The sequence below is a fragment of the Amblyomma mixtum genome, chromosome 2, assembly GCF_055824585.1.
Source record: "Amblyomma mixtum isolate Tamu chromosome 2, ASM5582458v1, whole genome shotgun sequence".
NCBI classification, from domain to species: Eukaryota; Metazoa; Arthropoda; class Arachnida; order Ixodida; family Ixodidae; genus Amblyomma; species Amblyomma mixtum.
In genome coordinates this window covers 136,189,742-136,217,059 of record NC_143013.1, presented here as the reverse complement: position 1 = coordinate 136,217,059, position 27,318 = coordinate 136,189,742, and the positions used below count along the sequence as shown (strand labels likewise).

The 27,318-nt window shown below is 50.4% G+C and overlaps 1 protein-coding gene across 1 annotated transcript in view; it reads right to left on the bottom strand.

Moving 5' to 3' along the window:
• Nucleotides 1–7,971: 7,971 nt before the first annotated feature.
• The window catches only part of LOC149361028 (uncharacterized), a 53,173-nt gene continuing 33,826 nt past the window's right edge, over nt 7,972–27,318 (bottom strand). The window contains exon 3 of the transcript XR_016288897.1: nt 7,972–14,695. The gene's annotated coding sequence lies outside the window, so the exon portion shown is untranslated. The remainder of the gene's footprint in view (nt 14,696–27,318) is intronic.

Genomic DNA, 27,318 nt, shown 5'->3' with positions numbered 1-27,318 from the left:
CGAGTCGCGGAGGTCGCGCGACAGGCTTAAATCGATTTATTACGCACCCTCCCCGCTTTACATGTGCTTCGCAAACCGTAACTAATTGAAAGAAATCGGTCGCCTAGAATACTAGCGCGACGGTTGCAACTCGCCAGTGTGAACTTGCCTTGAAGCTGCCTTCGCCGGTTTTCGAGCCAAGCGCTCCTTCCAAATTGTTCTCGGCAGACTCGTAGCAATCACTGCCTTTAAACAGATTTTTCCGCGCACTTAAGACGTCTGCGCAGTACTTTGATTCTGCGTAATGTGTAAAAAAAAGAGGACAGCCGTCGAATCAGCTGATTTTTTTTCTGGCTGCCATGTTTACGATGGCTGAGTATGTGCGTGGAGGGATAAGGCTGAATCCTTTGAATCAGGCGGCAGCTCCCGCCACCTAGCCGACGCTACCGACGCTTTTCCAGCGTCAGCGCACCCTCGCGGCAGCAAAAGTGACTGAAGAGCAAACTTAATTGCAAAATTGAGGACGCTTCTCCTTTTGCTTCATGTCGTTGAGTTTGAAACATAGTTTGTTAGCGAAATAAAACATTCTTCAAATTATTAACGGCGTGTTTACAGAAAAACTTTAGCATACGGTCCCTTATTGCGCAACTAAATGCTTCCTGGGTGGAACCCTACTATTAGACACCACAACCTCGCTGCTAATTGGTTGATTCCGCCGTCAACAACTCGCGGTGTCGTCATTTTGACGTCAGAGTCTCAAAATTGAGACAAAAACTCGTAATCGCGCCCCAGCCGTTTCACCGCGCCGACATGGCGGTGTGTGTGTGACGCATCAGTTTTCTCGACACCGACGGCCCCTCGTTCTTTCGCTGTATTACAGCAAGAATACAAAAGACCGGATTATCATCGTCGTGTATAGCGGTAAGCAGTATTAAACTCTCCTTTGATGCCACAGACGCGCATGCACTTAACGCCGCTCCCTTTTCAGTGTGCGAAGGCTTGCTGTGAACCCCGGGTGCACGGAGACGAAAGGCTTCATCGTCGTCCGGAGGAGCCAGCTCACACAAAGGTCATGAAGTAAGCATCTAGAAATTTGTTGTTGCATGCGGCTGAAAAATAGTGTGGCACTGCAGTCGTGGCTGTTTACGTTAATATGTACGACTGGAAGTAGGGTCAATTCTTCTAGGGACCAAATTTTCTCCATGCGTTCACGCCCCATGAATATGTAAAAGCTGTACAGGCAATGAGCAGGTGAAAATGCACGGCCTTGGGGTCCGGAAATTTTTGTCACGTTATTACGAACAGTGCTGAGAACAAAACATTGCCTGCCCTAATGTGTTGCTTCCTTTCCTGTGTTTTAAGAGGGCCTTGTTATGCAAAGAATGCAAGCGATTTTATTCTTTTCAGTCATAGCACAGGACATGGCGAAGCCTAAGCGCTCAAGCAGATTGCCTAAATTGTTACATTTTCCGAGTTGGTGGCGTCTTAACGTAGCAGCGATTGTCGGCAGCGGACATGAGGTGGCAACCATATTGAGCGTTGCCTTTCTGGATCGTTAGGCGTCTAGTTCCAAAATGCGGTATCTTGTAAGGGCTTCGCATTTGAAAAATGTGAAAAGAAGTTTCCTCTTCGCGTGCAGTTTCCGAACACATTCCATTATGTGAAACTCGTGGAGGCAAGCGTTCCGGTTCGGACTGCTGATCCCGGGAAGGTAGCGAAAGAAAAAAAAATAAAGCATACGCTAGAATACAAGATGCCCTGCTCGAGCTGGACATAGTACATTGGCGAAACCAAGCACTTCCCCGAAAAATTGAAGCAGCACAAAGCCGATGTCAAACAAATGAATAAGGAACGAAGCGCGGGTTGACAAGACTGACTTCAAGGGAACTCTTGTGCTGGACACTGAGCCGCGTCCGCGCAGGACGCTCTTACTTGAGTGACGGCGCATTCAGCAGACACAAGGAAATGTTATACTCTCCCTAGAAACCCTACCCCCCTCTTGCATCAACTGTCTACGAGCAGTGACCCGGCGGATGACTAATCGGAGGCTTAAAAAACGCAAGTTGTGACTCGCTCGCAGTCACACCTGGTAAGAACCAAGAAGGTTCCGTCGTGTTTTTTTTTTCGCTTTTTTTTTTGGTTGGCGTTCATTCCTACTTAAATTCCTTTCCCAGCCAGATAGACCTGTTTAGAATGTTTTCTTTGGAATCCTGGCAACGAATGTGAGGGCAAAGCATAACAGAAGACAGGTGGCGGCGGAAGGGTGGGTCTGGTGGTAGCTTTCTATTCCTAACAGTGCCTGCTACGTTAGTCACCCTTGCCCTGCCTTTGACCTGTACCACGCTTTGCGCTTTGTATCAAGCGGCCGTGCCTGTACACAGAATGACGACGCCCTCAAAATGCACGGCTGCGGGATCTCCCATCAAGGAAATAGCGCTTTGCATACACGCAGTGGAAGCTCACATGCAGTCTTTTGTTTGCATGTTCTGATTTCAATAATTGGTCCTGATATGGTGCCTGGAACGTGTGGGGAACCTTCTGACAAATGAAAAAGAAAATTATATCGCAATGCTTCTTGCAGTGCCGGAACGCAGACAAAGGCAGCGCGAATGCGCAAGAGCCTCAGTAAGACCATTTTATTTTTTTAGCTTTATTCTTTACGGTAAAAATGTTCCCCATCGACGATGCTTCCCATTCGCCGTATTGCCTTAACGGTTATGAAAGCGGCTCTCTGGAATTATTGATTCCCTGAAAAACGCGTTTAGCCGCTGTCGTGCGACAGGGTACAGATATGTATTATAGCTAGTTGATTACCTACTATGTTCTACTAGCTAATCTTTTGTCACGAGAAACGTTTAAACTTCAACAACACCTACTTTATTGAAAAGTGCACTCTGAACTGCTTTGGGAACTTGACTTCTACACTTGAAGCACATCATACTTCAAGCTTAGAGGTGTAATTCCTCTGATGCACTTTTTTTTCTAATCTTTCTTTCAGAAGAAGCCTCCTTTGACGTCGTGCCTTTTAACCAGCGATAGCATGACATGCCCGTATGTTGACAGCAAAGCATTTCAAGGTTCCCTCCTTGCTTTCAAGTGTGGCATCTCTATTTTTATTCCTTGGGATATTTCAACTCTGTACCCAAAGACAGCGCGGGTTAAGGCACTCTTCTTCTTTTCTACAGGGGCCAAGACATTGGTTCTCTGTAACCATCGAAAGCAAGCTGCCGAACACTTGGTTTAAATGTTTTGTACACAATAAAATATTGTTTGAAATAAATCACTGCAATTTCATCGACGCATTTATCCTGGGAAGGCTTTAAAATGAGCCTTCCATAGGAATACTTCATTTCAAATGGGCTTCCTCATCAAGTGAAATAATAAACTCGTCTGGGCATCATGAATGTTACCTTATAGTAAGGGAAATTGCTAAAAAAAATTCCTGTCAAAACTACTTAAAAGGAACAGGCACGTACTCCTGAAATGTACTATAAAAGTAGCTGCAAAGGAGTATATAATACTTCTGTTAATTGCCATGCTAACTCCTTTGTGATCGCAAATTTACTCCTAAATAAACTCCCGTCTAGAGAGCGGTAACACTTCACTCCTTCCAGCACTCCGAAAGTACCCCTTCAAACAGAGGAGTAGACGATATACTCCTATTCTGAGGAGTATCTAAAACCCCTATTCGGGAGTGCGCTACGCGATGAGCCATTTACTCCTTTTTGGGAGTTTTTCGGTTTGCAGTGTAGGCCAGCGCGGTAAGGAACCGAAAGGGTCTGTTAGCCCCAGACGTCTAGCGTGCATCCGGTCCACTAGGCGGAGGATTGCGCAACCGCGTAGGGAGGAATTTCGGGGTGAGGGAAAAGGCGCTGACATCAGTTCTGAGCTTTGTTATTCGTTAAAACTGATGTCAGGCGGGAAGCTGTATCACTGTTTATTTTTGCGTGTGGAAAGGGGCGCGGGGAGATCGTGGTGGATTCTCGAGGGGACCCACGCCCGAGGGCTTTTTTTCTCGAGCTACTCCTAGCTGGCAGGCGATCGGTTGGGCCGAGCGCGGAGGTAGCGGCCGTTGAGAGCTGGTGCAAGGCGCGCCAGTTCGACTGTTGGGACGTGGTGTCCCTCGCCTCTGTGAAGGCGGTCGGCTAGGCCGGCCGCGGATAGTTTGGCCGTACTGAATCCTGTACCAATCTGTAAATAGCCTGTATAAAAGTTCTTCGTTTCTCCGTGAATCGCTTCGCCTGGAAGTCACTTCATCGAGAAGCCCTTCTAGCAGTGCATCCAGTGGCTGGAAACCACCGGACCAACACCACCGGCACAACTTTACTCAGCACCTCTGAGAAAGAGTGCTGGTGAATAGCTTGAGCCATTCAAGAACTCGTCCATGGTACAAAATTCACAGTCGACACCGACCACTGCCCTTTGTCGTGGCTGAAGCAAATGCCGGGCAAGAATGGCAGACTCCTGAGATGAAGCGCCATATCGCAAGAGTACAACTTCGACGTAAAATGCCAAAAGGGAAGCGAGAACCGAAATGCAGACGGTCTGAGTAGAGGGTTCTAAGTTACAAGAATATGAGACGGCGCTAAATAATCGTCGTAGACCTCTGCGTCACTTTTGCTGTGTGTTTTGCCGTGTTGTCGAGAGCCGAATACTCGGTCAGTGAAAACAGACAACGCAGGGAGGTGTCTTTTTTAGCAAACGGCGTCTGGCGCTCGTTCGTCGCTAGGGCACCACCGTGGGCAGGGTTTCCACGAACGCGCGCCTGCCTTCATGCGCGCGCGCAACACGGGCAATGCAGAGGGGAGAAACACGGACAGAGGGTACAAACCCGAGAATACTGGTGTTTGTCCCTTCTGGCCCGAACCTGCCGTGGCGGCGGCTTACCGCGCCGCGGGTTGGGTGCCCCAGCTCTGACTGCTAGGGCTGGCACGCTGGTGCTAGAAAGCGACTACTGCTTTTAGCCCTTGGAGCGTTATTACCGGAACAACCCCCATATTCTTGGCGCCAAATGTGTAGCCAGAGGTGTGAGAAACTGAGTGTCTATGTGACCGACTGCCAACACACAGGCTAGCCATGGCGGCGAGTGGGATTGACTTCCAACCCCTGCTGTGGTCTATGGCTGTCCGATACGCCCTCAGCAGCAACATCTTGACACGGAACTAACACCTACAGCAGGTTTATTGCCTGAGGCTGATGCTAACCCCTGCGATCTTATATCGTTTGAGCCGAGCGGTGAATCACGCGTCACACTCGCTCAGACGAGCGGCGATGCTAGGCACTTCTCGCCAAGCGCTATGCCGCCAGGTAGAGAGAGCACGGCACCACCTGTGCAGCCTTGCTCATCCTACGCGGCGGCCCCTCAGCCAGAACCTCCTGGCCAGGCCAACCCCTAAGAGGCTGCGTTGCGCAACGCCTTGCGCTTCATAGCGAGCTTCACGGGAACTGTGCAGAACACCCTGCGAACACCCGCTCCAGCGCCAAGGCTACGTGTGGACCTTCCCAGCTATGGCGGCTATCATGATCTTGTTAGTGCCAACGAGCACCTTGAGCGCATGCTGACTCCCCAGCAGGCGACGGGGCTTACCGATGGAGAGGTTCTGGCGCGTGTCGTGCCAGTCTCACTGACCCATCAGGCTGCCCGCTGGTTCCGCCTCACCGGCCACCGGTCACGCACAATGGAGGAATTCCGAGCGAGGTTTCGCGAGTTCTTGCCCGCAAATTACGAGCGTCGTCTTTGGCGCGAGTTGGAGCTGCGTGCTCAGCATCCGGGCGAATCCTTGGGCGATGGACGAACTTTACCGTATCGCAGACCCCACATCTCCGAAGACAAGCTCACCCAACCTTCGCAGCTTATCTACAAGGCGTACAGTTCAGCGATTTGGCCCAACTCGATTCGTCAGCCAAGCGTATACAGGCGGGCATACTCGGCTCCCGTGCATATCGGCCACCACCGCCAGCTTCTCAGGCACTTGAGCAGGGATGCGCCTGGAACGGAGACACTTTTCGCATTCGTTCCCGGGGAGCCGAAGCGGTTGTTCAGTGACGGGAAACAGAAATAGTTGGGAATTATATGACCGAGCTCTGGACCCGTACACGTATGCTATGCGTGCAGCACACACTGCACCTGGTCAAGGCACGCAGGATCGGGAACGACATGCGGCCCGAGAACGGAGCAATGGGCAACTGCGATGTTACGCCCGACAGGGAGGAATGGTAACCGGCGCGCGGCGACAACTGCCCCGCCTGGCAACTGCCGAATACCCTCTGCTACCGGTGCAACCAATGAGGGCACTACGCCCAGGAGTGCAGACGCCCCGTGAACCGAGAGCACGCGCTTTCGGGAACCGAACGCAGCCGCGGGTGAGCAACGATTCAGAGCAGGCGGCGTCAACAGCGGTGCTCAGTGAGTCACACGAACTCCTAGCCCCGCTGACCTGTCGTTTGGAACCACCCAGCGGCTTGTGGTGCGGTGGGACAAACGAGTGAGGCGCCAGCGCTTCGCTCACCTCCCCGGCCTATCGGTTCCAATTATTCTTGGTACAGACTTCCTCGCCAAGACGGGCATTGTTATTGACGTCTGCAACGGAGGATATAGGAGGCGAGCATGTGGCACCCTGACACCTTTCATTAAACCCCCAAAGTCGTCAGAAGCACATTCGCTTTCCGATGATATGTGCGCAGACGTACGCAACGATCGCCTGAAAAAGCCCCTCGAAACGCCTCAGGCCAGGCTGATATACTACCCTGTCGACAGCGCGAAAAAAAAAAGCGCAGAAGGCAACAGCTCCCCTCCAGCTCGACCCCATGTCCCCCCTGCGGTGGCACTTCTCCGCCGCGCGGCATGAGGCCTTCCCACCCGCTGCTGGGAAACTCAACCACATTTGCGGGGAAGGAAGAAGTGTGCTTGTCTCTCCTGCTGAACAAGTACGACGCCGTATTCACTGAGCGGCTTGGTTGCATAACGCTGGTTAGGCACAAAATTGAGACAGGCGACGCCCTTCCGTGGAAGCGCAATCCTCGGCCAGTCAGTTTCGCTAATAGGAAAACACTCGATAACTCACTGGACGAACTTCTCGATGCAGGCGTTGTGGAACGTTCAAACACGATGGAACTTCCCGCCTTTGTGTGGACTATCGACGCCTGAACGACGTCATATGGAAGGACGCATTACCTCGATCGTGTTCAGTGTTGGTGGAGCGAAGTGCTTCACTACGCTCGATGCCAGCAGAGGATACTTTCAGGTGGAGATGCCTCCCAGTTACCGAGAGAAGACAGTCTTCACTTGTCACAGGGGACTTTTCCAGTTTACCCGAATGCCGTTCAGCCTGGTCGGAGCGCCAGCTACGTACCATCGTCTGATGGACCGTGTCCTAGGCGATGCAAGGTGGTACCACGCCCTTGCTTACCTGGATGACATTGTGGTGCATTCGGCAACCTTTTATGGGCACTTACGTCATCTCAGGGATGTACTGGAAAGGCTGAGGTCAGCGGGAAACACTCTGAACCCGAACAAGACCCAGATAGCCGCGACTCGAATAACACTGTTGGGGTTTACGCTCAACAACGGACGCCTTCTGCCGTGTGAAGACAAGCCGCGGGATATTTTGCAGTTTCCGTCGCCGGCAAACATAGGCGGACTGAGACGCTTTCTGGGGCTGGTGAACTTTTATCGTCAGTTTATCCCAGATTGCGCAGCTCTGCAAGCCCCCTTCACGACGTTGTTGAGGAAAGGTGTGAAGTGGCATTGGGGACCCGAGCAAGAGGCGGCACTACGCCACCTCACTTGCATACTCGCGCAAAACCAGAGCTGAGGCTGCCTGATCTGAACAGGGAATTTGTGATCTGCACGGACGCTTGTTACCTGAGCTTAGGAGCTGTTCTGCTTCAAGAGCACGAAGGTACCTTGAGACCGGTGGCGTTCGCCAGCCACTCATTAAAGACTGAGCTCCATGTAGGTGAAAAAGTAAGCGACGCGACGAGGCGGCGCGGCGACGACGGCTGGCTGTCGCTCCGTCGCCCACCGGCCAAGCTCCATGCGCAGCGACAACGCGAAACAGAGGCGAACGCATGGAGACGGCGATCAGTGTTGCTGGCATAATACACCGCAACCCTGTTTGAGCCTGTAAGAAGAGTCACATTATTTGCAAGGATTAAAACTTTGAACAAAAAAATGCAAAATAAAATGCATGTACAGCGTTTTCATTGAATATAACCTGTTTAACTGACCGCTTACGTAAACTTTCGGTACTCGGTTGTGGAGTTTTGGTTTTGGCGCTTTTCCCCGTGCGCTCTTCTCCCGCGCTTTTCCCCGTCCGAAATGGAGCGGCAGCAGAAACTCGCAGCTCTGCGGTTGCGTTTGATCTTAAAGAAAAAGCAGGCTCTTGCCCGCAAGTGGTGGGTGCGGCCAGTCTGGAAGCGGCGCGCTGAGGAAAGCGAATTCTTCACATCGGTAAGTTGTTCGTGGCGAAGAAATGAAAGCAGCGCAACTGCATATGCTTCAAATGCATTCTTGCAGATGAAGGTAATGCAAGACAACGATCCATCGCTGTTCCACAAATTTTACCGGATGTCACCGGAGACATTTCACTCCCTGCACGCAATGGTGGAAAGTCGTCTTACGAAAGAGTGGCTGTGCAGAGAGCCCATATCGTCTGGCGAGCGCCTCGCCCTGACGCTGCGGTAAGGACGTACATACTGTTTCTGGAGGGACGCTGTGTGGCTACTGCGATTAAGAATTTATGGCCGACAAGCGGCTCTGAGCAGACGACGCTTGTCTGGGGACATTGTACTGGATATTTCTTGGCTGTAATAAACCACAGAGTAGCACAGCGCGCGCGCGCGTGTGCGTGCGTTTTGGAACTTAATGAAATTCTTGTTACTGTCCATATTTTCAGGTACCTTTCATCAGGAACGCTGATTAAAGATGCCGCAATGGCGTTCAGGGTGGGGATTGAAACAGCCAGACGGGCAATCCATCTGACACGCACGGTGCTCTGGGAGGTGCTGGCTCCAATTTACATGAAGGTGCGTCAACACCACCCTGTGGTACAGTGCTTTTCATTAAGCACTAGTCGTCTGTATTGCAGGCTCCATCAGAGGATGAGTGGAAGAAGATTGCTGCAGGCTTTTGGGACCCTGTGGCAATTCCCTAACTGCCTGGGAACGGTGGATGGCAAACACATAGAAATAAAATGCCCGAAGAATGCTGGAAGCCTTTATTTCACCTATAAGATATGAAAGCAAAGCATTTGTATGTTGTGATGTAAAAAACTGAGTAATCCATTTGTTGCACTGCTGCCAAGGCCCAACGAGCATTGTGTAAAGGGCCACATATGACTGTGAAACAGGTTTGGTTTGGTTTATGGGGTTTAACGTCCCAAAGTTTTTTCCCGCGCACTGTGGAGAGCTGGAATTCTTTGGATGGTAACATTCGTGCATTGTCAATCTCTGATTTTGCGTCGGCACTTGAGTCGTAGCACATTGTATATTGTTGTTCTCAGCGTTTATATTTGTAATGCTTGTAATATACCCTTGTATGCGTGGAATTGTTCCACATTTTTGTACCCACTCCTGCTATAGCCCCTAGAACGGGGCTGCAGTATTTTCAAATAAATAAATAAAATAAATAAAAGCGACTCAGCCTATGAGAGACGTCGTAGTGAAGGGCTCCGGGAATTTCGACCACCTGGGGTTCTTTAACGTGCACTGACATCGCACAGTACACGAGCATCTAGAATTTCTCCTCCAAAGAAATTCAACCGCCGCGGCCAGGATCGAACCCGCGTCTTTCGGGTCAGCAGCCGAGCACCATAACCACTGAGCCACCGCGGCGGCATGACTGTGAAACAGTCACACTGAGCTGGTGCAAGAAAAAGGAGGACCTTAACAGCTACGAAAACATCAGTTATGGAAATGTGACATGAAGAACGTGCTTGAACAGACAAGGGTAGAGAAATTAGGGGTTTGTTATGACATGCATTTTAAGGAAGCCTGCAATAGCTGAAACCTCGGATAGCATAGGCGAATAGCAGAATGTTGAGCTGGGCGAGGTGATAAAGATTCATAAAGATTGAAGAGGGGAAAAAAACTACAGACGCAAAGAAAGGTCGACGACACAGGACAAGCGCTGTCCTGTTTCAATATATATTTTCAGTGTGTGGTCTTGATAAGTGGGAAATTAGTAGCGTAATCATGTTATGGCGGAAAGATAATTGTTTTGGAAGTTTTACAACCTTGAGGAGGGAAGGCAGTTGTGCCTTTTTTTGTGTGTGTGTTTAGGTAAGAGGCCTACAGCCCCTGAAACTGTTTTAAATAAATGTTTTATAATCCAAATCAGTGTGTGTGAAAAAAGAAAAAATTGTGCAGCAGTAGGAAACGCCAGATTCCAAACTTAACGCTACAGTGCAATGGATTTATGAGTGGTCTGAACTGGTGTTTTGTGTGGCATGACTGCAAGTGTGTATTCTGAGGAGGCAAAGCAGTTTCCACATTAGGGTGGACATTCCAAGGTCCTCACAACGTCACTAGCGCACTCGCTTTGGCAACCAACGTGTATGTGCTGAGAATTGGGATCGAAGCCGCGGACGAAACGACTCTTCGAAAATTCTGGGAATTGGACGCCATTGGAATTAACGACAAGCCAGATAATCAAACATGTGAACATTCCGTCCTAAATATTGAGGGGAAAAGTGACCGCTACGAGGTTCCGCTGCCATGGAAAGACGAAAGCGCCGAGCTGGCGAATAACAGAAGCATGGCAGTGCACCGACTAAGCAGCTTGACAAAACGACTTATTCGCAACAAAAAAATGATGGAAGAGTACGACTCGGCAGTTAGAGGCTACATGGAAGGAGGGCATGCGGAAAGAGTTCCTAAGGGTGCGAAGACCAGCCACGTCTACTATATGCCGCACCAACCAGTTATCAGAACGGAGTCGACCACTACCATATTGCGCGTACTGTTTGACGCCTCATCGTACGCGCCCGGCAAGCAGTCACTTAATGACCAATTAGAAAAAGGACCCAAGCTGATCAGCCATTTGGTGCGCATTTTACTGCGATTCTGTCTGCACGAGGTTGCACTTGTTACGGATATAGAGAACGCATTTCTGCAAATCAGCGTCCGACCGGAGAACAGAGATGCGCTTAGATTTCATTGGTATAGCAGCCCACCTATTACTCAGGAACCTTCGCCCAACGTAGAAGAATGGAGAATGTGTAGGGTACCATTTGGAACTACAGCAAGTCCCTACCTTCTCACAGCCACACTTCTTCATCACTTCGAAAAGGAAAAGGTTGTTTTGAGAGAAGCGGATAGCTTACTGAAAGACTCCTTCGAAGTAGACGACTTAGCAACGGGTGCGAAATCAGACGACGAGGCTATGAAAATAGCAACACAAGCAGCAGACATACTAAAAAACGCCGGAATGCGCCTGCGAAAATGGACGTCAGACTCTGCCGCAGTGCGAAGGGTACTGCGCAGTGGAGACGGCGCCGCCTCAGACGGGACACAAAAGGTCCTTGGTCTGCATTGGATGCCCACAAATGACCGCACGACAATATCCCTCACAAGTGTGCTAACTAACAGTGAGCACGGTGAGCAAGACGAAACGAGCGGTGTTACGGGCGTCGTCTCCGTTTGTCGTACGAGCAAAGATAGTATTTCAGAGGATGTGGGGAAAAGGGTTAGGTTGGGATGAGCCATTACTCTGTGACTTGGAAGCTGAGTGGACACATTGGTGTTCAGGTCTCGTGAAGCTCAAAGAACTGCATTTCCCACGCTGCATCGGGTCGAACAATGTGATCTCTTGGCAGATGCACGTCTTCAGGCTTACGGCTGATGCGGCTACCTCAGGATTCAAGACGGCAACGGAAAATCCTCGGTTGTCAAAGCCTCTCTCTTGAAGAGCTTGCCGCTCTACTTACCGATGTAGATGCCACCATTAACTCTCGACCGCTAACGTAGAGCACTAATGAACCTGCTGAGCCATCTGTTTTAACGCCATCCCATTTGTTGACTGGCAGGAGGCTGACAGCCCCCCCTGCAGCACACTCGATCCGTGTTCCTTCAGCCACTGCTTCGGACATTACTCGTCGCTTTAAATACTGGCTATCTATTGTCAACTTGTTTTGGAAGCGATGGCGAAGGGAGTACTTGCTGCATCTACGGTCAGCTCACACATCGGCAGCAAGTCCGGCCAACACTCGGCAAGTGGACGACATCGTCATTGTCCAAGAATAACGGCGAGAAAACATCAAAGTATGCGTCCGTTACACCGATGACGATGAATAGTGAAGTGAAAGTGTACTTGTGTTGAAGTGAAGTGAAGTGTGGGAAAAACAAAAGATTGTCAAGTATGACAAGTGACTAGTGCAAGTGTGGTGAATTGAAGCCAACCAAGTGTTTGTGAGTGTTCTGTGCTGTGTTCCTAAAAGTGTTTCAAGTCTACACACAGAGAATGCAAGAGCTAGAAGATAAGTCAAGAGCTCCAATCATCATAATGAAGGTTGAGTGAAAAGCAACCGTGCGACCGTGTATGTGTTTAGTGTGCGAGTGTGTGTAACAAAAACAGTCACCACTGAAATGGAAAATAACTACACAGGAGAACAGCGAGTGAATAACAATCATGTGCTAGCCATGTGTTATCGTAATCTTGTGAAGTAATTTAGTGATTAGGTTTGTGACCGTGTTTGTGGCAAAAGGTGACAAGGAGTTCAGTGACCAGTGAAAGTGCACCAAGTGAAGTGCAGCAGTGCACGCCTTTTTGTGTTGTGTGTGTCGAAGTGTTATTAAGGTCATTAAGTGGACAGTCAACGGAAGAAGACAGAAGTCAAATCAAGAACTTCAAGTACCACACTAAATCCTCTTTGGGCTACATCTGGCCGTATGGGTGGAGGAAAAGCACAAGGAGGAAGAGAAGAATAGAAGACAGGAAGCAGTCCAAGAAGTGACAAGACAGTCCAATGAAGAATCTAAACCGGAATGTAGTGAAATATCGGAATGTAAAAAAAAAAGAAATAAGAATAAAAGCCGCTCGAGGCCAGGCTCGCTCCCTTGGATGGGGTTCGCCGATGATGGTATCTACTTCTCTCCTTTTCCTTCTCTCTTTTATACCCCCCCCCCCGTTTTTCCACCTTTCCACCTTTTATTTCATTTAAAAAAAAAATTAAAATTTTGGTACTAGACCGATTTTTTTTTAAGTCTATTGGCTTCTTCATCACCCGCGATACATCAGTGGTGCGGGAGAGTCCCAACCTAGGGTCTCAATCTACTCTGTCTGTCTGTCTGTCCAAGACGATAATGCACCAAAACATATGGGGCGCACAGCTCGCGTCGTGGAACTATTCAAAGGGCGAGATGGCCACGTGCGTTCTTGCGAAATAAAGATGCCATCCGGAATGAAGCTACGGCGACCAGTGCAACTTCTCTACCCTCTAGAGACTACAGTAAAATGAGTATACTCATTTGGGGGGAGGATGCAATGGAACCAGACGAGAAAGCCAGGCGCAGCTACGGTAGCATGTCTTCGTGTTTCCAGCCAAACTGCAGCATTCCGAGAAGGCGCGGAGCCGAAGTGGGGCCTCGAAGACGGAAGCAACGTATCCCGTTACACGGAGAAACGAAAACGCGTTCCTGGAAGACTGCCGCTCAACACCACTCGACTGTGACAGGCGCGTCCATAACTTGTAAGGCCGCGGTTCCGCCCCAGGGGGCCCGGAGCTGAAGAGGCTTGCGCGCCGATCACAACCGGGAAAGAAGACTGCTGCGAAGCGTCGAGTCGCCGACCATAAGAGGGAAAGGGGGAAGACAGCGGCCAAGCGTCGAGTGCTCGGCCCAAGAAGAAGCTCACTGTATTACGTCCACTTCGGATGTACTGTGTATTTCAGTCCATAATATAGTCCTGTTTTACTTTCCTAAAAGAATGTAGTTGTCTCTTCACCGTTGTTAAATAATAGCGAATCCATATAGTTTAAAGTTATCCCGCAAAAACTGCAATATAATCACGTTTCGTCACTTTAATTCACTACAGTGCTGACGCCAACCTTCTTCGAGCCTTAATGACAACGTATGGAGAAGCAGAGATTAAATTGCAGTTTTTCCATGCCTCCCGTGACCAATAACCTCTGTTTGAGGTCACAGCCATCGTTCAGCTGTTGAAACCGACACAGAAACAGCACGAGAAAGAAATTATTTATCGGTCGTGTTAGCATACCACGTGGTAATCCGTGTAAAATAATGCGTTACACCTCATTACCAAGAAAAAAACACGCACCCAAAAGTCAGGTGTCTACATTCCTTTAACTGTGGACTTTTTGTCGTAGAAAAATTCTGTGCGGCGTTCCTCAATCTGGTCGGAGCTCCACTGCGACTTAAGTTGTATCCGCTATCAAAACGCGGTCACCGCGGCCCGAACCCGACCCCAAGTCCTCGGGCTAAGCATTACGCGGGTTCGATTCCGACCGTGTTTGATTGAAAGCGAAGCCCAAGGCCCCACTGTTAGTGAAGAATCCTATCTTAGTGAAATTTCGAAAACCTCCTCTACAACGTCTCTCATAGCGTGAAATGACGAGAATTTCAGCAACGGCTGGTGACCTGCAAGTAATAAGCTACAGGTAGCGTGACTTCCGATACTGCCCACGCTGGGTAGTTGCCGTGTGCGTAGAACATGGCTACTCTGTCTCACTGCTGTCCTTGGCAGCTCTCCTCCGTTTTCCTGTCACGTGAAGAAAGCACACATTTGCTCGTAGCTCCACCTTGTTGAGAAAAGAAGCATATTTAATGATCGCTCTAAATAACGACCTAGCTAAGGAACAAGGTTCACATTTGTGGGAATCCTGGCTTTCCGCCGTTGCCTTTGCGCGGCTGTGCCGGCTCCCTGCGTTGTTTCTCCTCTTTCCCTTGCTCCCGCCTCAGGCGGTGGAGAGGCGGCTAGGTGACTAATCACTGTCATTTGGCCACAGCTCCGCCCCGGCTCCCCAACGGCCTTTGCCATTGGCGCCTTTTGGCGGGAAATCGGGACCCGCTACGGGCGGCCGCGCACGGCGCGACCGTCCGAGCGGGGCCCAGAGAGAGAGAGATCCCTCCGAGACAGCGTAAGGTGCGTACGTTACTGTTTGTCCGTGCCGGCCTTTGCCGTTCGGACCAGTGCTTACTCGAGCTCGCTCGCACGTGTCCTCCGACCTGCAGCGGCTCGAGCCTGTCCAGCGGGGTCCAGCGACCTCCGACAGGCGTACCATGCGTTGATTGCCCACTCTCTCTCGCAACCGGCCCAACGGTCGACACGAGAGAGAGATCACAGCACTGCCGCGGGGACATTCTCCTGCAGCGGCGTGCTAGCGGCGCGCATTGCTCGAGTCGCTTCGTGCGCGCAGCGGAGCCTTGCTCCTCGCGCGCCCCCGGGACGGGGTGACGATTGAGTGTGTGTGTACTGCTGAAGGACGACGTGAATAAACGTCTCCTTTGTGAACTTGGAGGCCTATTTCTTTGCGGCGAATCGCTTTCCTCCCAGCGGAGGTTGAGTGCGCTGCAGCGGTGTCGCAGTGTGTGTGTGGTGACGGCTGATCGGGGCCCTTGGCTCGCGCGAAGCTCGAACCCGCGGTGGGTGGTGGCCTGTGTCCACGTAGAAACCCACACATTTCATGTTCTTTTTTGCGAGTATGCTAACTTGCTTATCAAGGTACTGTTTGAAACTTTATTTCGCAGGTGGAAATCGGCAACGGTATTTGTGTGGAAAAAGCGGTCATCGACCGTTTGCTGGTTCCCTGCCGAGGCCAACCCTGCAAGTTTGCCCGCCACCTCTTGCGTAGTGTCTTCACAGTCGAAAAACTCCGTGGCAAATCACTGAATGGCAAAGGCAGCAATGCCAACAAGGAGGCAGAAAAAAAGAAGCACTTGATTCGGACCGAGCAGGAGCATTGCAAAGGAGTTGTAATGTCTCAACTGTTTACGAAGGCGCCGGTGCGTCTCATTGATGACAAGTATACCGTGGAGCGCATAAAGGCGGATAGCAACCATGGCCTGGAAACAAGCACTCGTCGACGAGGGTCGCCGTAGCGCGTGGCCGTACACGGAGCTCAAGTTCGCATCATTTCGAGTGTCCGGATGAGGCAAAAGACATACAAGGCTACCCGAGAGCGGCGACCTCGCCCAGATGCGAAGGCGTGGGCATAACACAAGCAACGCTGGCTTCGCGCCGGGGTCGGTTTACCGAAATCCGCCGTTTGGAGAAACGTACACATCGCCGAGAAGCAAGCCTACAGGAGGACGAGCGGACCCGCCGAGAACACGATCTTCCAAGTTCGCAGCGTGAGAAACAGCGGTTGCCTGCGGAAGGCTGGTGGTGTGTGTGCTCACGTGCTGTGGCTTACGTGCAGGAATTCGAGGGCGGGCCTTTGTGGTGCCGTGTGAAACGAATGACAATTTGTGCTCTTCGATTGGTGCGTGCCCAACGACAACAAATTCCCTGCCTAGGGACCTAGGGACATTACAAGGCTCAAAACCCGACGTTTGCGCCTCGTAGGAGGCAGAATTCTCTGAAATCTCCATCTCGAAAGATGTAAATAAATTCTAATTCGCTTACGAGAGCTCCTCGCCTCCGAGGTTCCTCGACGCCTCGCTCGTCTTCGCTACCCTTGACTCGGGCCCACCGTCCGGCGTCGCGACAACTGGTGGCAGCGGGGTGGGATCGAGCCTGGCTGACCGACGGAGGACAGCACGCAGAGATCGCAGAGACTGGCAGTTGCAGAGTGGTGAGTGCCGGCATTGCTTTTGGTTGCCAGGCTGATAAGATAGAGGTGTAATCTTCTCCCTGGTGAGGCCAGCCGCAGAAGCGTGAATTAAAGTACTTCTGGGTGGAGGCCACGACATTTTCGCACTGCTGTCAGTCATGGATTTGAAGCGGCTACTCAAGACTCAGCTCGTGAGTCTGAGTGAGGAGCTAGGCATTAAGGTCGGTCCGGAGATGACAAAGTCTGATATCATCGTGGCAATAGGAAGTTTGGATGCCGAGAGCGGGCAAGTAGAAGAAGCATGGAAAGAGATGCAGAGATGCCAAGCGGCAGAACAAAAGCAGTTAGAGCTGGAAGTAGAGAAACTTCGCCTAGAAGTTGATCTCAGAAAGACGAGCAGTGTTCAAGGCGTAGAGGCAGTGGCCCGGCCAGATCTATATGATCTATCGAAACTGCTGCAGCCCTTCAAGACTGGGCAAGACATAGGCCTCTATCCCGTTAATTTCGACAGAGCTTGCGAAAAAGCGCAGTTTAGTCGCAGCTCTTGGCCGCGACGGTTGTTGAGCTTGCTACCTTGCGAAGCAGCGGATGTGATCGCTGGATTCTCTGCTGAGGACTCGGACAGTTATGACAAAGTGAAAGAAAGCCTTCTTAAGAGATTTCGCTTATCGCCAGAGGCATTCAGGCCTAGGTTTCGGAGCCTAACAAAGAAGCAGGGCGCTAGCTATGCAGAGTTTGCCTATGAGTTGAAGGCAAACCTAGTGGAATGGATGAAAGGCGCCAAAGCTAATGATGAGTTTAGTAAGGCTCTAGAAATTATCGCCATCGAGCAGTTTCTTTCGAAAGTTCCAGAGTCGATGAAACTTTGGATCCAAGACAGGGTGACTGTATGCTCGGTGCAGGCAGCGGCCGAACTGGCGGACGAGTATGTCTCCCGCCGAGGGGTACGAGAGGAGTTTTCTTCCGCCAGGCCGGCTGACAGGGGGAAGAGCTGGACAGAGCGCCAGTGGAGAGCGGCACCAAAGCCGAAGCTTGAGACACCAGAGGCTACGATAAAGCCTACTAAAGTTGAGAACACGCAAAGTGAGCGAGAGAAAAAGGGAGATGATGACCGCTCAAAGAAAAAAAAATTGTGAGGCGCGCAGACCGCTCACGTGCTATAACTGTCAGGAAACTGGGCACATCGCTGCAGGTTGTCGCAAACCAAAAGTAACGTTTGCTTACGCTTGCAATTCAGCCTCAAATGAGGAGCTGCTGAGCCCATACTTGTTTAATCTTACTGTGAATGGAAAGACATGTCGGGTACTCAGAGACAGTGGAGCGACAATTGACCTTGTACATCCGGACTACGTTGAACAAACGCAGTACAACGGCAAATGCGCCTGGATAAAACCTATACTGGAAGAAGCGAGCGTTTGTCTTCCAGTAGCAGACGTGGTCATAAGCGGGCCGTTCGGTGAAGTTCATACTGAGGCGGCAGTTTCAGACAAGCTACCCCCACAGTACCCGTACTTGTTTTCTAACCGAACTGACCGACTTGTGAAAGATGAAGGAATAACCTTGACAGAAGGAACTGTTCAGGCTCTGACAAGAGCTAAAGCGCGTGCACTCGCTGCTAGGTTGGAGACGACGGTGCGGAACTCGGATGAGGATGCGACAGAAACCCATGACACTAGTGCACAGCCTCCAACATTGCAGATGGGCGGCCACAAAGAGAGCGAAGGTGAGAAGTCAGACGCACAGAATGACACTGGAGAGGAACTGTCCGCACTACCGTCGGATGAATCGGTGATGGAGGCGGAAGGAGACAATTCAAACCGGCCAGGGCAATCAGAAAGCGCAGTACTGGATTGTGAGGGTTTGTTTGTGCTTCCATCGTCAGATTCACTTGACCGAATTCTTGGAAGGGTGACCAGAGACACTCTTATTAAGGAGCAGGCAGAAGATCCGACGCTCAAAGATATGAGGGAAACGGCTAAGGAAGGAATAGCTCGTAAGAATGTGCGCTTCTTAGTGAAAGATGGAATATTGTATCGACACTACAGATGCGCCAAAGGCCGTATGTTCGACCAGCTGGTGGTGCCGGCCAAGTATCGGGCCGACATTTTGTCCCTTTGTCACGGAGCAGGTTCGTCGGGACATTTAGGGGTCCGCAAGACGAAAAACCGTTTGCTGTCTGAATTTTATTGGCCCGGCTGCTTCAAGGACGTCGAAAATTATGTCAGGGCATGCGACACTTGCCAGAGAATGGGGAAACCGCACGATAAGACGAAGGCTCCACTCAAACTCGTACCCCTGATTTCGGAGCCATTTCATCGGTTGGTGATAGGTATCGTGGGACCGCTCCCAGTGACAAAATCAGGGCATCGATACTTTCTGACTGCTGTTTGTCCAGCCACAAAGTTTCCAGAGGCCATCCCCATTAAAGAACAGAGTTCCGTAGAAGTAGTCAACGCACTACAGTCCATATTCTCAAGAATAGGATTTCCTCAAGAGATTGAGTGCGATCAGGGTACGATGTTCACAAGTGTCTTCACATCCGGTTTTCTGGAGAGGTGCGGGGTCAAACTGATTCATAGCTCTGTTTATCACCCGCAGTCAAACAGCGTTGAACAGTGCCACTCAGTAATGAAGCGCATACTGAGGGCACTTATCTTTGAAAAGAAACGCGAGTGGGACGCATGTGTCCCCGCTATGCTATTTGCTTTGCGGACAGTCACTCATGAGGCGACTGGATTCAGTCCGGCAGAGCTAGTGTACGGGTGGACCTTACGTTCACCGTTACGCCTACTACGGGAATCTTGGGAGGAAAAAGGCACAGACCCTACTGTGGTCGAATATATATTGGACTTGCTAGGTAGGCTTCACCGATGCCGAGAAATCGCAGAGGCAAACATGAAAGAGGCGCAGACTAGGGCGAAAAGTTATTATGACCGAAACGCGAAACTTCGGTCGTATCAAGAAGGAGACAGAGTCCTTGTTCTGCGACCCTCACGAATGAATAAGCTCGAGGTTCAATGGGAAGGACCGTTCAGAGTTGTGAAAGAGTTTTGCGATATGAACTGCGCCTATGAACGGACAGGAAGGCGCCGAGGGATCATGATTTATCATCACAACCTCATGAAACGATATGTCGCAGAGGTAGAGACAGTCAGCATGGCTCTTAACGTCAGTGAGGAACTAAACACGGAGATCCCTCAGCTGAAAGGCTCTAAACGAAGCATTGGGGCTGAGGAGGTTATGAGAGTAGCAGCGCCTGCTGAAGGCCTGACCGAAACGCAGTGGGCTGACTTGCACAGTTTAATCTCCGAGTACGACGGTCTCTTCTCCGAGAGACCAGGGCGGACAGCGCTCGTTGCTCACGATATCGAGCTTACGTCTGATGTTCCGATCAAGTTACGGCCTTACAGAATGGCTCCCCGTCAGCAGGAAATACTGAAGGAGGAGGTAGAACGCATGCTCGAGCTTGTAGTTATTGAACCGTGCGAGAGTGCCTACGCGTCTCCTATGATACTTGAGGAAGTTCCGGGTAAAGACCTTCGACCTTGCGTAGATTATCGGAAGTTAAATGCAATAACTGAAGATCAGATCTACCCTATTCCGAACGTAGAAGAGCGCGTAGAGAAAGTGAGTTCGGCAAACTACGTATCTACCTTGGATTTAGTCAGGGGCTACTGGTAGGTACCTATGACAGAACGAGCTAGCCAGTACGCCGCTTTTGTAACACCTACGGGCACCTTTAGACCCCTTGCCTTGAGTTTCGGTCTAAAGAATGCGCCATTTTTCTTTTCCAGGCTCATGGACCGAGTGTTGAAAGGCGCGGAGACTTACGCTCTCCCCTATTTGGATGACATAGCTATATTTTCGGCTACATGGGAAGAGCAGCTTTGTCACCTGCGAGACATATTCAACCGTCTGATGAACGCAGGTCTAACTGTGGAGCCTGCAAAGTGCCAAATGGCACGAGCAGAAGTGAGGTATTTGGGGCACGTCGTGGGGCAAGGCAGAAGGAGACCAGATGATTTGAAAGTCGAGGCAGTGGTTGAATTTCCGCAACCACAAAACAAGTCCGGAATAAGAACGTGTCTTGGGCTTACGGGTTATTATCAAAGATACATACCCCGTTACTCTGAACTTGCCGCTCCATTGACAGACGCACTGAGAAAAAACGCGCCAGAGAGAGTACGGTGGAGCAAAGAAATGGACAGTGCTTTTCAGGCGCTGAAAACAGCCCTGTCCAGTTCTCCTGTACTGCGTGCACCGAGATATGATAGACCCTTTGTCGTTCAATGCGACTCAAGTAACCGTGCATTAGGGGTTATTCTCTGTCAAGAAGACGAAAACGGGAATGAACATCCAGTGCTCTTCGCAAGCAGGAAGCTAACAGCGAGAGAGGAGGCCTATAGTGCATGTGAGAAAGAGTGTGCATGCCTCGTTTGGGCATCCCAAAAACTGGCATGCTACCTCTACGGAACCCCGTTCGTCTTTGTGACCGATCACTGCCCGCTGACATGGCTATCGCAAATGTCAGGCAAAAACCCCCGACTGCTGAGATGGAGCCTTGCGCTTCAAGATTTGAGTTTTCATGTGCGGTATAAAAGAGGAAAGGCGAACGCGAATGTTGATGGCTTGAGCCGTGCCTTTTAACCGCCTACAGGAACAAGGGTTATATTCATTGCTCTTTTAAGTGTTTATGCTAAGTATTGTTGCAGTGATTCCTTCTTTTGGTAGCTCATGTAACCTGGTGATTTTTTCTTTCTTGTTCTGCTAAAGAAAGAGACCACAGTACAGTGTGACAATGACCGCGAAATCCGATATTGGGCAGGACCTTTCTTATCATGCAACAGCCTGGTTGCCAGGAAGCTTTTGCTGGCGCTTCCTTGCTCTGTGGCGCTAGTCTTTACCCTTCAGGAGTGACCATCAACCGGACGATGATGCAGATCTCTTACGTCGAGCAGCCGACACTCCTCGCCGTCCGAGATCATCCCGTCGGCGGAGGAGCTGTAATGTCTCAACTGTCTACGAAGGCGCCGGTGCGTCTCATTGATGACAAGTATACCGTGGAGCGCATAAAGGCGGATAGCAACCATGGCCTGGAAACAAGCACTCGTCGACGAGGGTCGCCGTAGCGCGTGGCCGTAGACGGAGCTCAAGTTCGCATCATTTCGAGTGTCCGGATGAGGCAGAAGATATACAAGGCTACCCGAGAACGGCGACCTCGCCCAGGTGCGACGGCGTGGACATAACACAAGCAACGCTGGCTTCGCGCCGGGGTCGGTTTACCGAAACCCGCCGTTTGGAGAAACGTACATATCGCCGAGAAGCAAGCCTACAGGAGGACGAGCGGCCCCCCCGAGAACACGATCTTCCAAGTTCGCAGCGTGAGAAACAGCGGTTGCCTGCGGAAGGCTGGTGGTGTGTGTGTTCACGTGCTGTGGCTTACGTGCAGGAATTCGAGGGCGGACCTTTGTGGTGCCGTGTGAAAAGAATGACAATTTGTGCTCTTCGATTGGTGCGTGCACAACGACAACAAATTCCCTGCCTAGGGACCTAGGGACATTCCAAGACTCAAAACCCGGTGTTTCCGCCTCGTAGGAGGCAGAATTCTCTGAAATCTCCATCTGCAAAGATGTAAATAAATTCTAATTCGCCTACGAGAGCTCCTCGCCTCTGAGGTTCCTCGACGCCTCGCTGGTCTTCGCTACCCTCGACTCGGGCCTACCGTCCGGCGTCGCGACAGAGTCTAAGAGTTTACTCTTAAATAACGAAAATATGTATTGCGGCATTACTCACCTCTTAAAGAAATCAATTCAAAGAATGTAAGTAAATGATACTCGGTAAGATTTCTTTGTACACAGAAGGCTCTCCCTTTTTGCTTTTTGTTAGTCGAGGATTAAGTGATTAAATGAAAGCACACGAAATGTTATAATTGTGAAGGACTGTGTACGGGAGGCTTAGGCATGGCCCAAAAGAACTCTCTCCACCGACTAGCACCAGAGACACTGTGCCTGGCTTCAAAAATATCGCCCTGCCCCGTCAGCGAAGGCGGTTGTGTGGAATGCGGCGGGCGCAACAGATAGACGTGCGAAGTAGCCAGAGGGCTAAAGAGGAGAGGCCGCGCGGGGAGCCCAGCGCAACCACACGCATCCCTGCGGCCCGTTTTGCAGCGCGTCCCCAACTCCCCCCCCCCCCTTCCCTTTTCACGCAGAGACAGGCACGTTTGTGCGTTTGTGTGTGCGCGCATGCACGCCTGCAGACGGCCTTGTTGCGAGGTACGGGCTGTGGACTCGGTGAAGGCTAGGAAGGAGTTGGGTCTCTATTAATGGAATTTAACCCAAAAGAAAAGAGGGTCCCAGGCCCTTAGAAAATAGAGACTGGCTCCTCGAGCAGCTGCTCTCTTCCGCTGCTGGAGGAAGACTCGCTTTATCCGTTGACGGCCGAGTTTTCGAATGCGGTGGTCCCGTGACCAAGCCGCGGTTCTTGGAAGAGGGCGTTCTTGGGAATCGAATCCAGACCATCCCGAGTACCGATGCGAGAAGAGAGAGGACAGCCGTGACCCTCATAAATATGTCAAGTTCGAGAGGGGTGCGTCTTCGGCTGAACATGAGCCCCGCCTTCGCGAAGAGGCCGGCACCCTGCGGCGCCGAGGGTAGGCCGGAACGCTCGCGGCACAGTTTCCCGGAGTTCGCGGGCCCACAGGCCAGCAGTGTCTCGCAACGCAACGGCCTTACTAACGGCTCGAGGTGGCGGGGGAGGCCGGCAAGCTAGCACCAGCAGGGCTCCCAGCAAAGTAGGCGAGACGCTGGTTTATGGGGAACCGTTCCCCTCCGAGGGACACCTGATCCCCTTGGACACATCCCCAACGGGGTCGCCGGCCTTCGCGTCCTCACGGACGCGGCTTCGTGGAAAAATCGGCGGGCGCCCTTGGTCGGCTGCATGAGCAGCGACGGCGAAAAACCGTTGGGCGAGGAGGACACCGAGGGAAAGAAGGAGAGTCCCCAGAGAGACGCGTTGGAGACAGAAGAGACAAAGGAGAGAACGAGCAGTGACGGGCGAAGTGGACGGGAGGAGATCGCGCTGGTCTGTAGTCGGTGAGGCCGGACCCGAGGGCATCCGCAGCAAACTGACCGCCAGCCGAGACGCCCGAGAAGCCTGACGCCACCACTCGTCATAGTCACCGAAACGTGGGACCGCCACCAGGCTGAGCGCCACCCCGCCAGAGCAGCCGAGAGCGAGGCACCTGTTGGCCGGACTGCACCGACGCCTAATACAATACAGCGGTGAGCGGTACCACAGTTTCACCTCCAGGCAGAGAGGGAATAAACAAGGTTGACTCAGAGGCGTTGTGTGTTGGCTCAATTCTCCTCGCTTCAGCAGAACCCGTAGATAGCAACAAATATTGTGTTGCATTGTGACTGACCCCCGACAGGCGGGAACGTCACACAACCTGCAGCATATCGAGCTGTATTTAGTGATAACCGGAACTTCAGAAAATCTCTACTGTGGAGCATACAGTACGAAGACAATTAATTCTTCTTTCATTCTGGGAGGCTCGGAAAAGTCTTGAAGTTGAAGTTGAAGTTTATTTCTCGCTCTCAGTGGTACAAGTATTACTTACAGTATTACAGTATTACAAGTATTACAGTGGTACAAGTACAAGTATTACTGGGAGAGAGAGGACGCAGGGAAAAAAGCTGCTTGAATCCAGCTTGAGAGGCACCCTGCGCCCACACTGCTGAGGCAACGTATTGCCTCAGTTGTTAGTTTACAAGACAGCTACAGGTGAGGCACTCGAAAACAATAAATAAAGTATCAACATGAATATAATATCTACAGTGGCACTTAAACATTAGTATCACAATCACAACAAAAAGCGTCATAAATACTCAAAAAACCAAAAGCATCACATCAACCAGGTGTACAACAGCAGAATTCACACGTGTTACAGCTTTAATCACAGTTCGGAACAAGTTGTAATTAAGCGTCTTCAAAAAGATACAAAATGGTTTTTAGGCTCTTTACCGTGATGCATTTTAACGATATGTTGTTATTTTCTAAAATGTTTAGGTATTTCGACAGAATAAAAGATAAAGATTGCATACCGTATTTGGTCCGACAAAGAGGCAGTGACCAAGGAAAATGAGAGCGGGTATAGTAGACGGTTGAATAGCGAGACATTTTTAGAAGTGAGAGAGTGGTTTCATTGTTAGTAAAAACCGCAGGGAAGGATCCATATCGATTCATAAAAAGTACGCACAATTCGTTTGAGAAAGATTAATTACGTTGAGAGAAAAGGTTTCAAGGGGAAAACAGGACACTAAACAACGTTTTGTCCTTCTGAGATAAATTAAAATGTTATCTCTTAGGTGCCGTGATTATTACGTGCAGTGAAATGCACTGTGACCAAATTCTGAATTCATAATTTTTGTCCTGAGGAACGTACGCCTACGTTTCGAGCAGAGAATGTTCTCTTACCGTCGCCGAACGAAGACTTGATGCGGAGGTTCCAGATATATTTCTCTCCTCTATAGCGGCAGTGTTCATCTTAGCGGTCCCCACAGACCGATGTGCTACACTAATGCTCTTATGAAGATCGGTCGATGCAGGTACTTAAATCCTATGTGGTTCTGCACCCGTCCTCCCCCCCCTCCCCAGAAATTCTTAATCAAATTAGGTTTGTATGTTTCCCTTGGGTTCTTCCTAAATGGATAAAATGGTAATGACATGTAAAATGCACATTTTGCTTCTTCCACTCATGTTTTTATGATTACCTCGTTCCATAAATGTTGCTTATGTCCTTGAACCCCAATCAGAGTCCGATGCAAGCACATGATCCCTTGAAAGTGAATTCACAGGATGCGCACGCTACAGCTGCTGTACACTTTGTTTTTCTTTTATTTTTAGGCTGCACATGCTCCAATTTTCCAGGAGTGGCGGCGCAGCAGATAAGGACAAGCCTTTCATCAATGGTGTCACGAGAAATAAAATGACAAGGCCACTGATTGATGTTACTGTTTTGGAATAAATTAATACTTAAAAGCTATACCTGATCAGTGTACTTGTTGCCTGCAGCATTCATCTATTTTTTGGTGTTTATATGGATGCATTCACGGAGTATTTTACTCAAGATTAAAGATACAGATCCGTACAAGTACCTTCGTTATGCACTTCTTGCACGATAAAATCTTATGGCGACAATGTTTCTAAAATTATTTCTCTCATCGCTAATCTCATGAAAAAATCAGACATTACATCCACAATACAAAATTTGACGTGACATCACATCTGGGAATATTACAGAATGCTGCTGCTGATGCTCTCTCGAGAGACAAACGCTGGAAGCTGAACCAAGCTAAAACGAAGTGACCAGCAACGACCTCGCTTGCCTCGCCGTAATCGTGAGCAGGCATAGCCGCATACGCGAACTTCAATAGTGCGACCTCGAATGCCAAAAGTTACGGGCCGAAGCTGGAGCGAACAGCTCCAGCTATGAAGTCGAAGACGGCATTGTGTTGAAAAGGTCTACCGAAACAGGACTTGTTTGCAGAAGAGTGGTGGTTCCCGCGGCGCTCCGAAGCAGTGCCATGGCGGTGTTTCATGACAACGGACACCTTGGAAGCGAGAAAACAAAAACCTTGCTGCAAAGAAAGTATTGATGGCCGTCTATAGCGGAGGACATGCGCCGTTACATCGAGTCATGCCACACTTGCCGAGTCGTAAACTCACGAACGACGCGAGCCGAAGGGTGCCTGAACCCCAGAGAAATTCTGAGCGAGCCCAATGTAGTCATTTCGATCATATGGGCCTCCTGGATGGAAACGAAGGATATGTACTTGTATGCATCGATCACGCAACAAGGTACATGGACGCGGTAGCAGTGCAAAGCATCTCTTCGAGGGACTACTTGGAATTTCGCACTAACCGCTGGATTCCCCGATTTGGCGCGCCCAGCGTCGTCATCACGGATCAAGCAAAAGGCTTCGTGAACAAACGAACAGCTGAAGTTCACCACAGACTTGGAATTCAGCACGTGAAATCTCCTTCGTACTGGCCGCAGTTCAACGGACTGATTGAAAGAATGGTGGGAACACTGAAACACGTACTACGGACGGTCATCAGCAATTCCGAATCATGGTAAAAGGAACTGCCTAAGGCGACATTCGAGATCAACGTCAAAACGTACCACCTCAGCAACCAAAGTCCATTTTATCTCATGCACGGTTACGACCCGAAGGTGCCCGGAGAACTAAACATTGGAATTACCTTTGAGGAAATCGGCGCCGCACAAAGACTGCATGAAATGGCCAAGGGGCACCAGGATATGAAAAACTCTTGAGAGGAGCCAGGAGGAAACAACAAGACGCTACAACGAAAGACGTCAGACACCGCATTTCCAGTGTGGAGATATCGTTCTTCTCGAAATCGGCTCAAGATCTACGTTAGATCGAAGATACGAAGGGCCGTTCGAAATAAATGCATTTACCGGACCCAACATGGCTGTCATAAGCAGAATCCCTCACATTCCTGGAAGGTTAAACGAGAAAACTGTAAACATCGAACAGCTGAGAAGGTACAAGGAACCCGCCTAGGACACCGAGGAATTGGTATC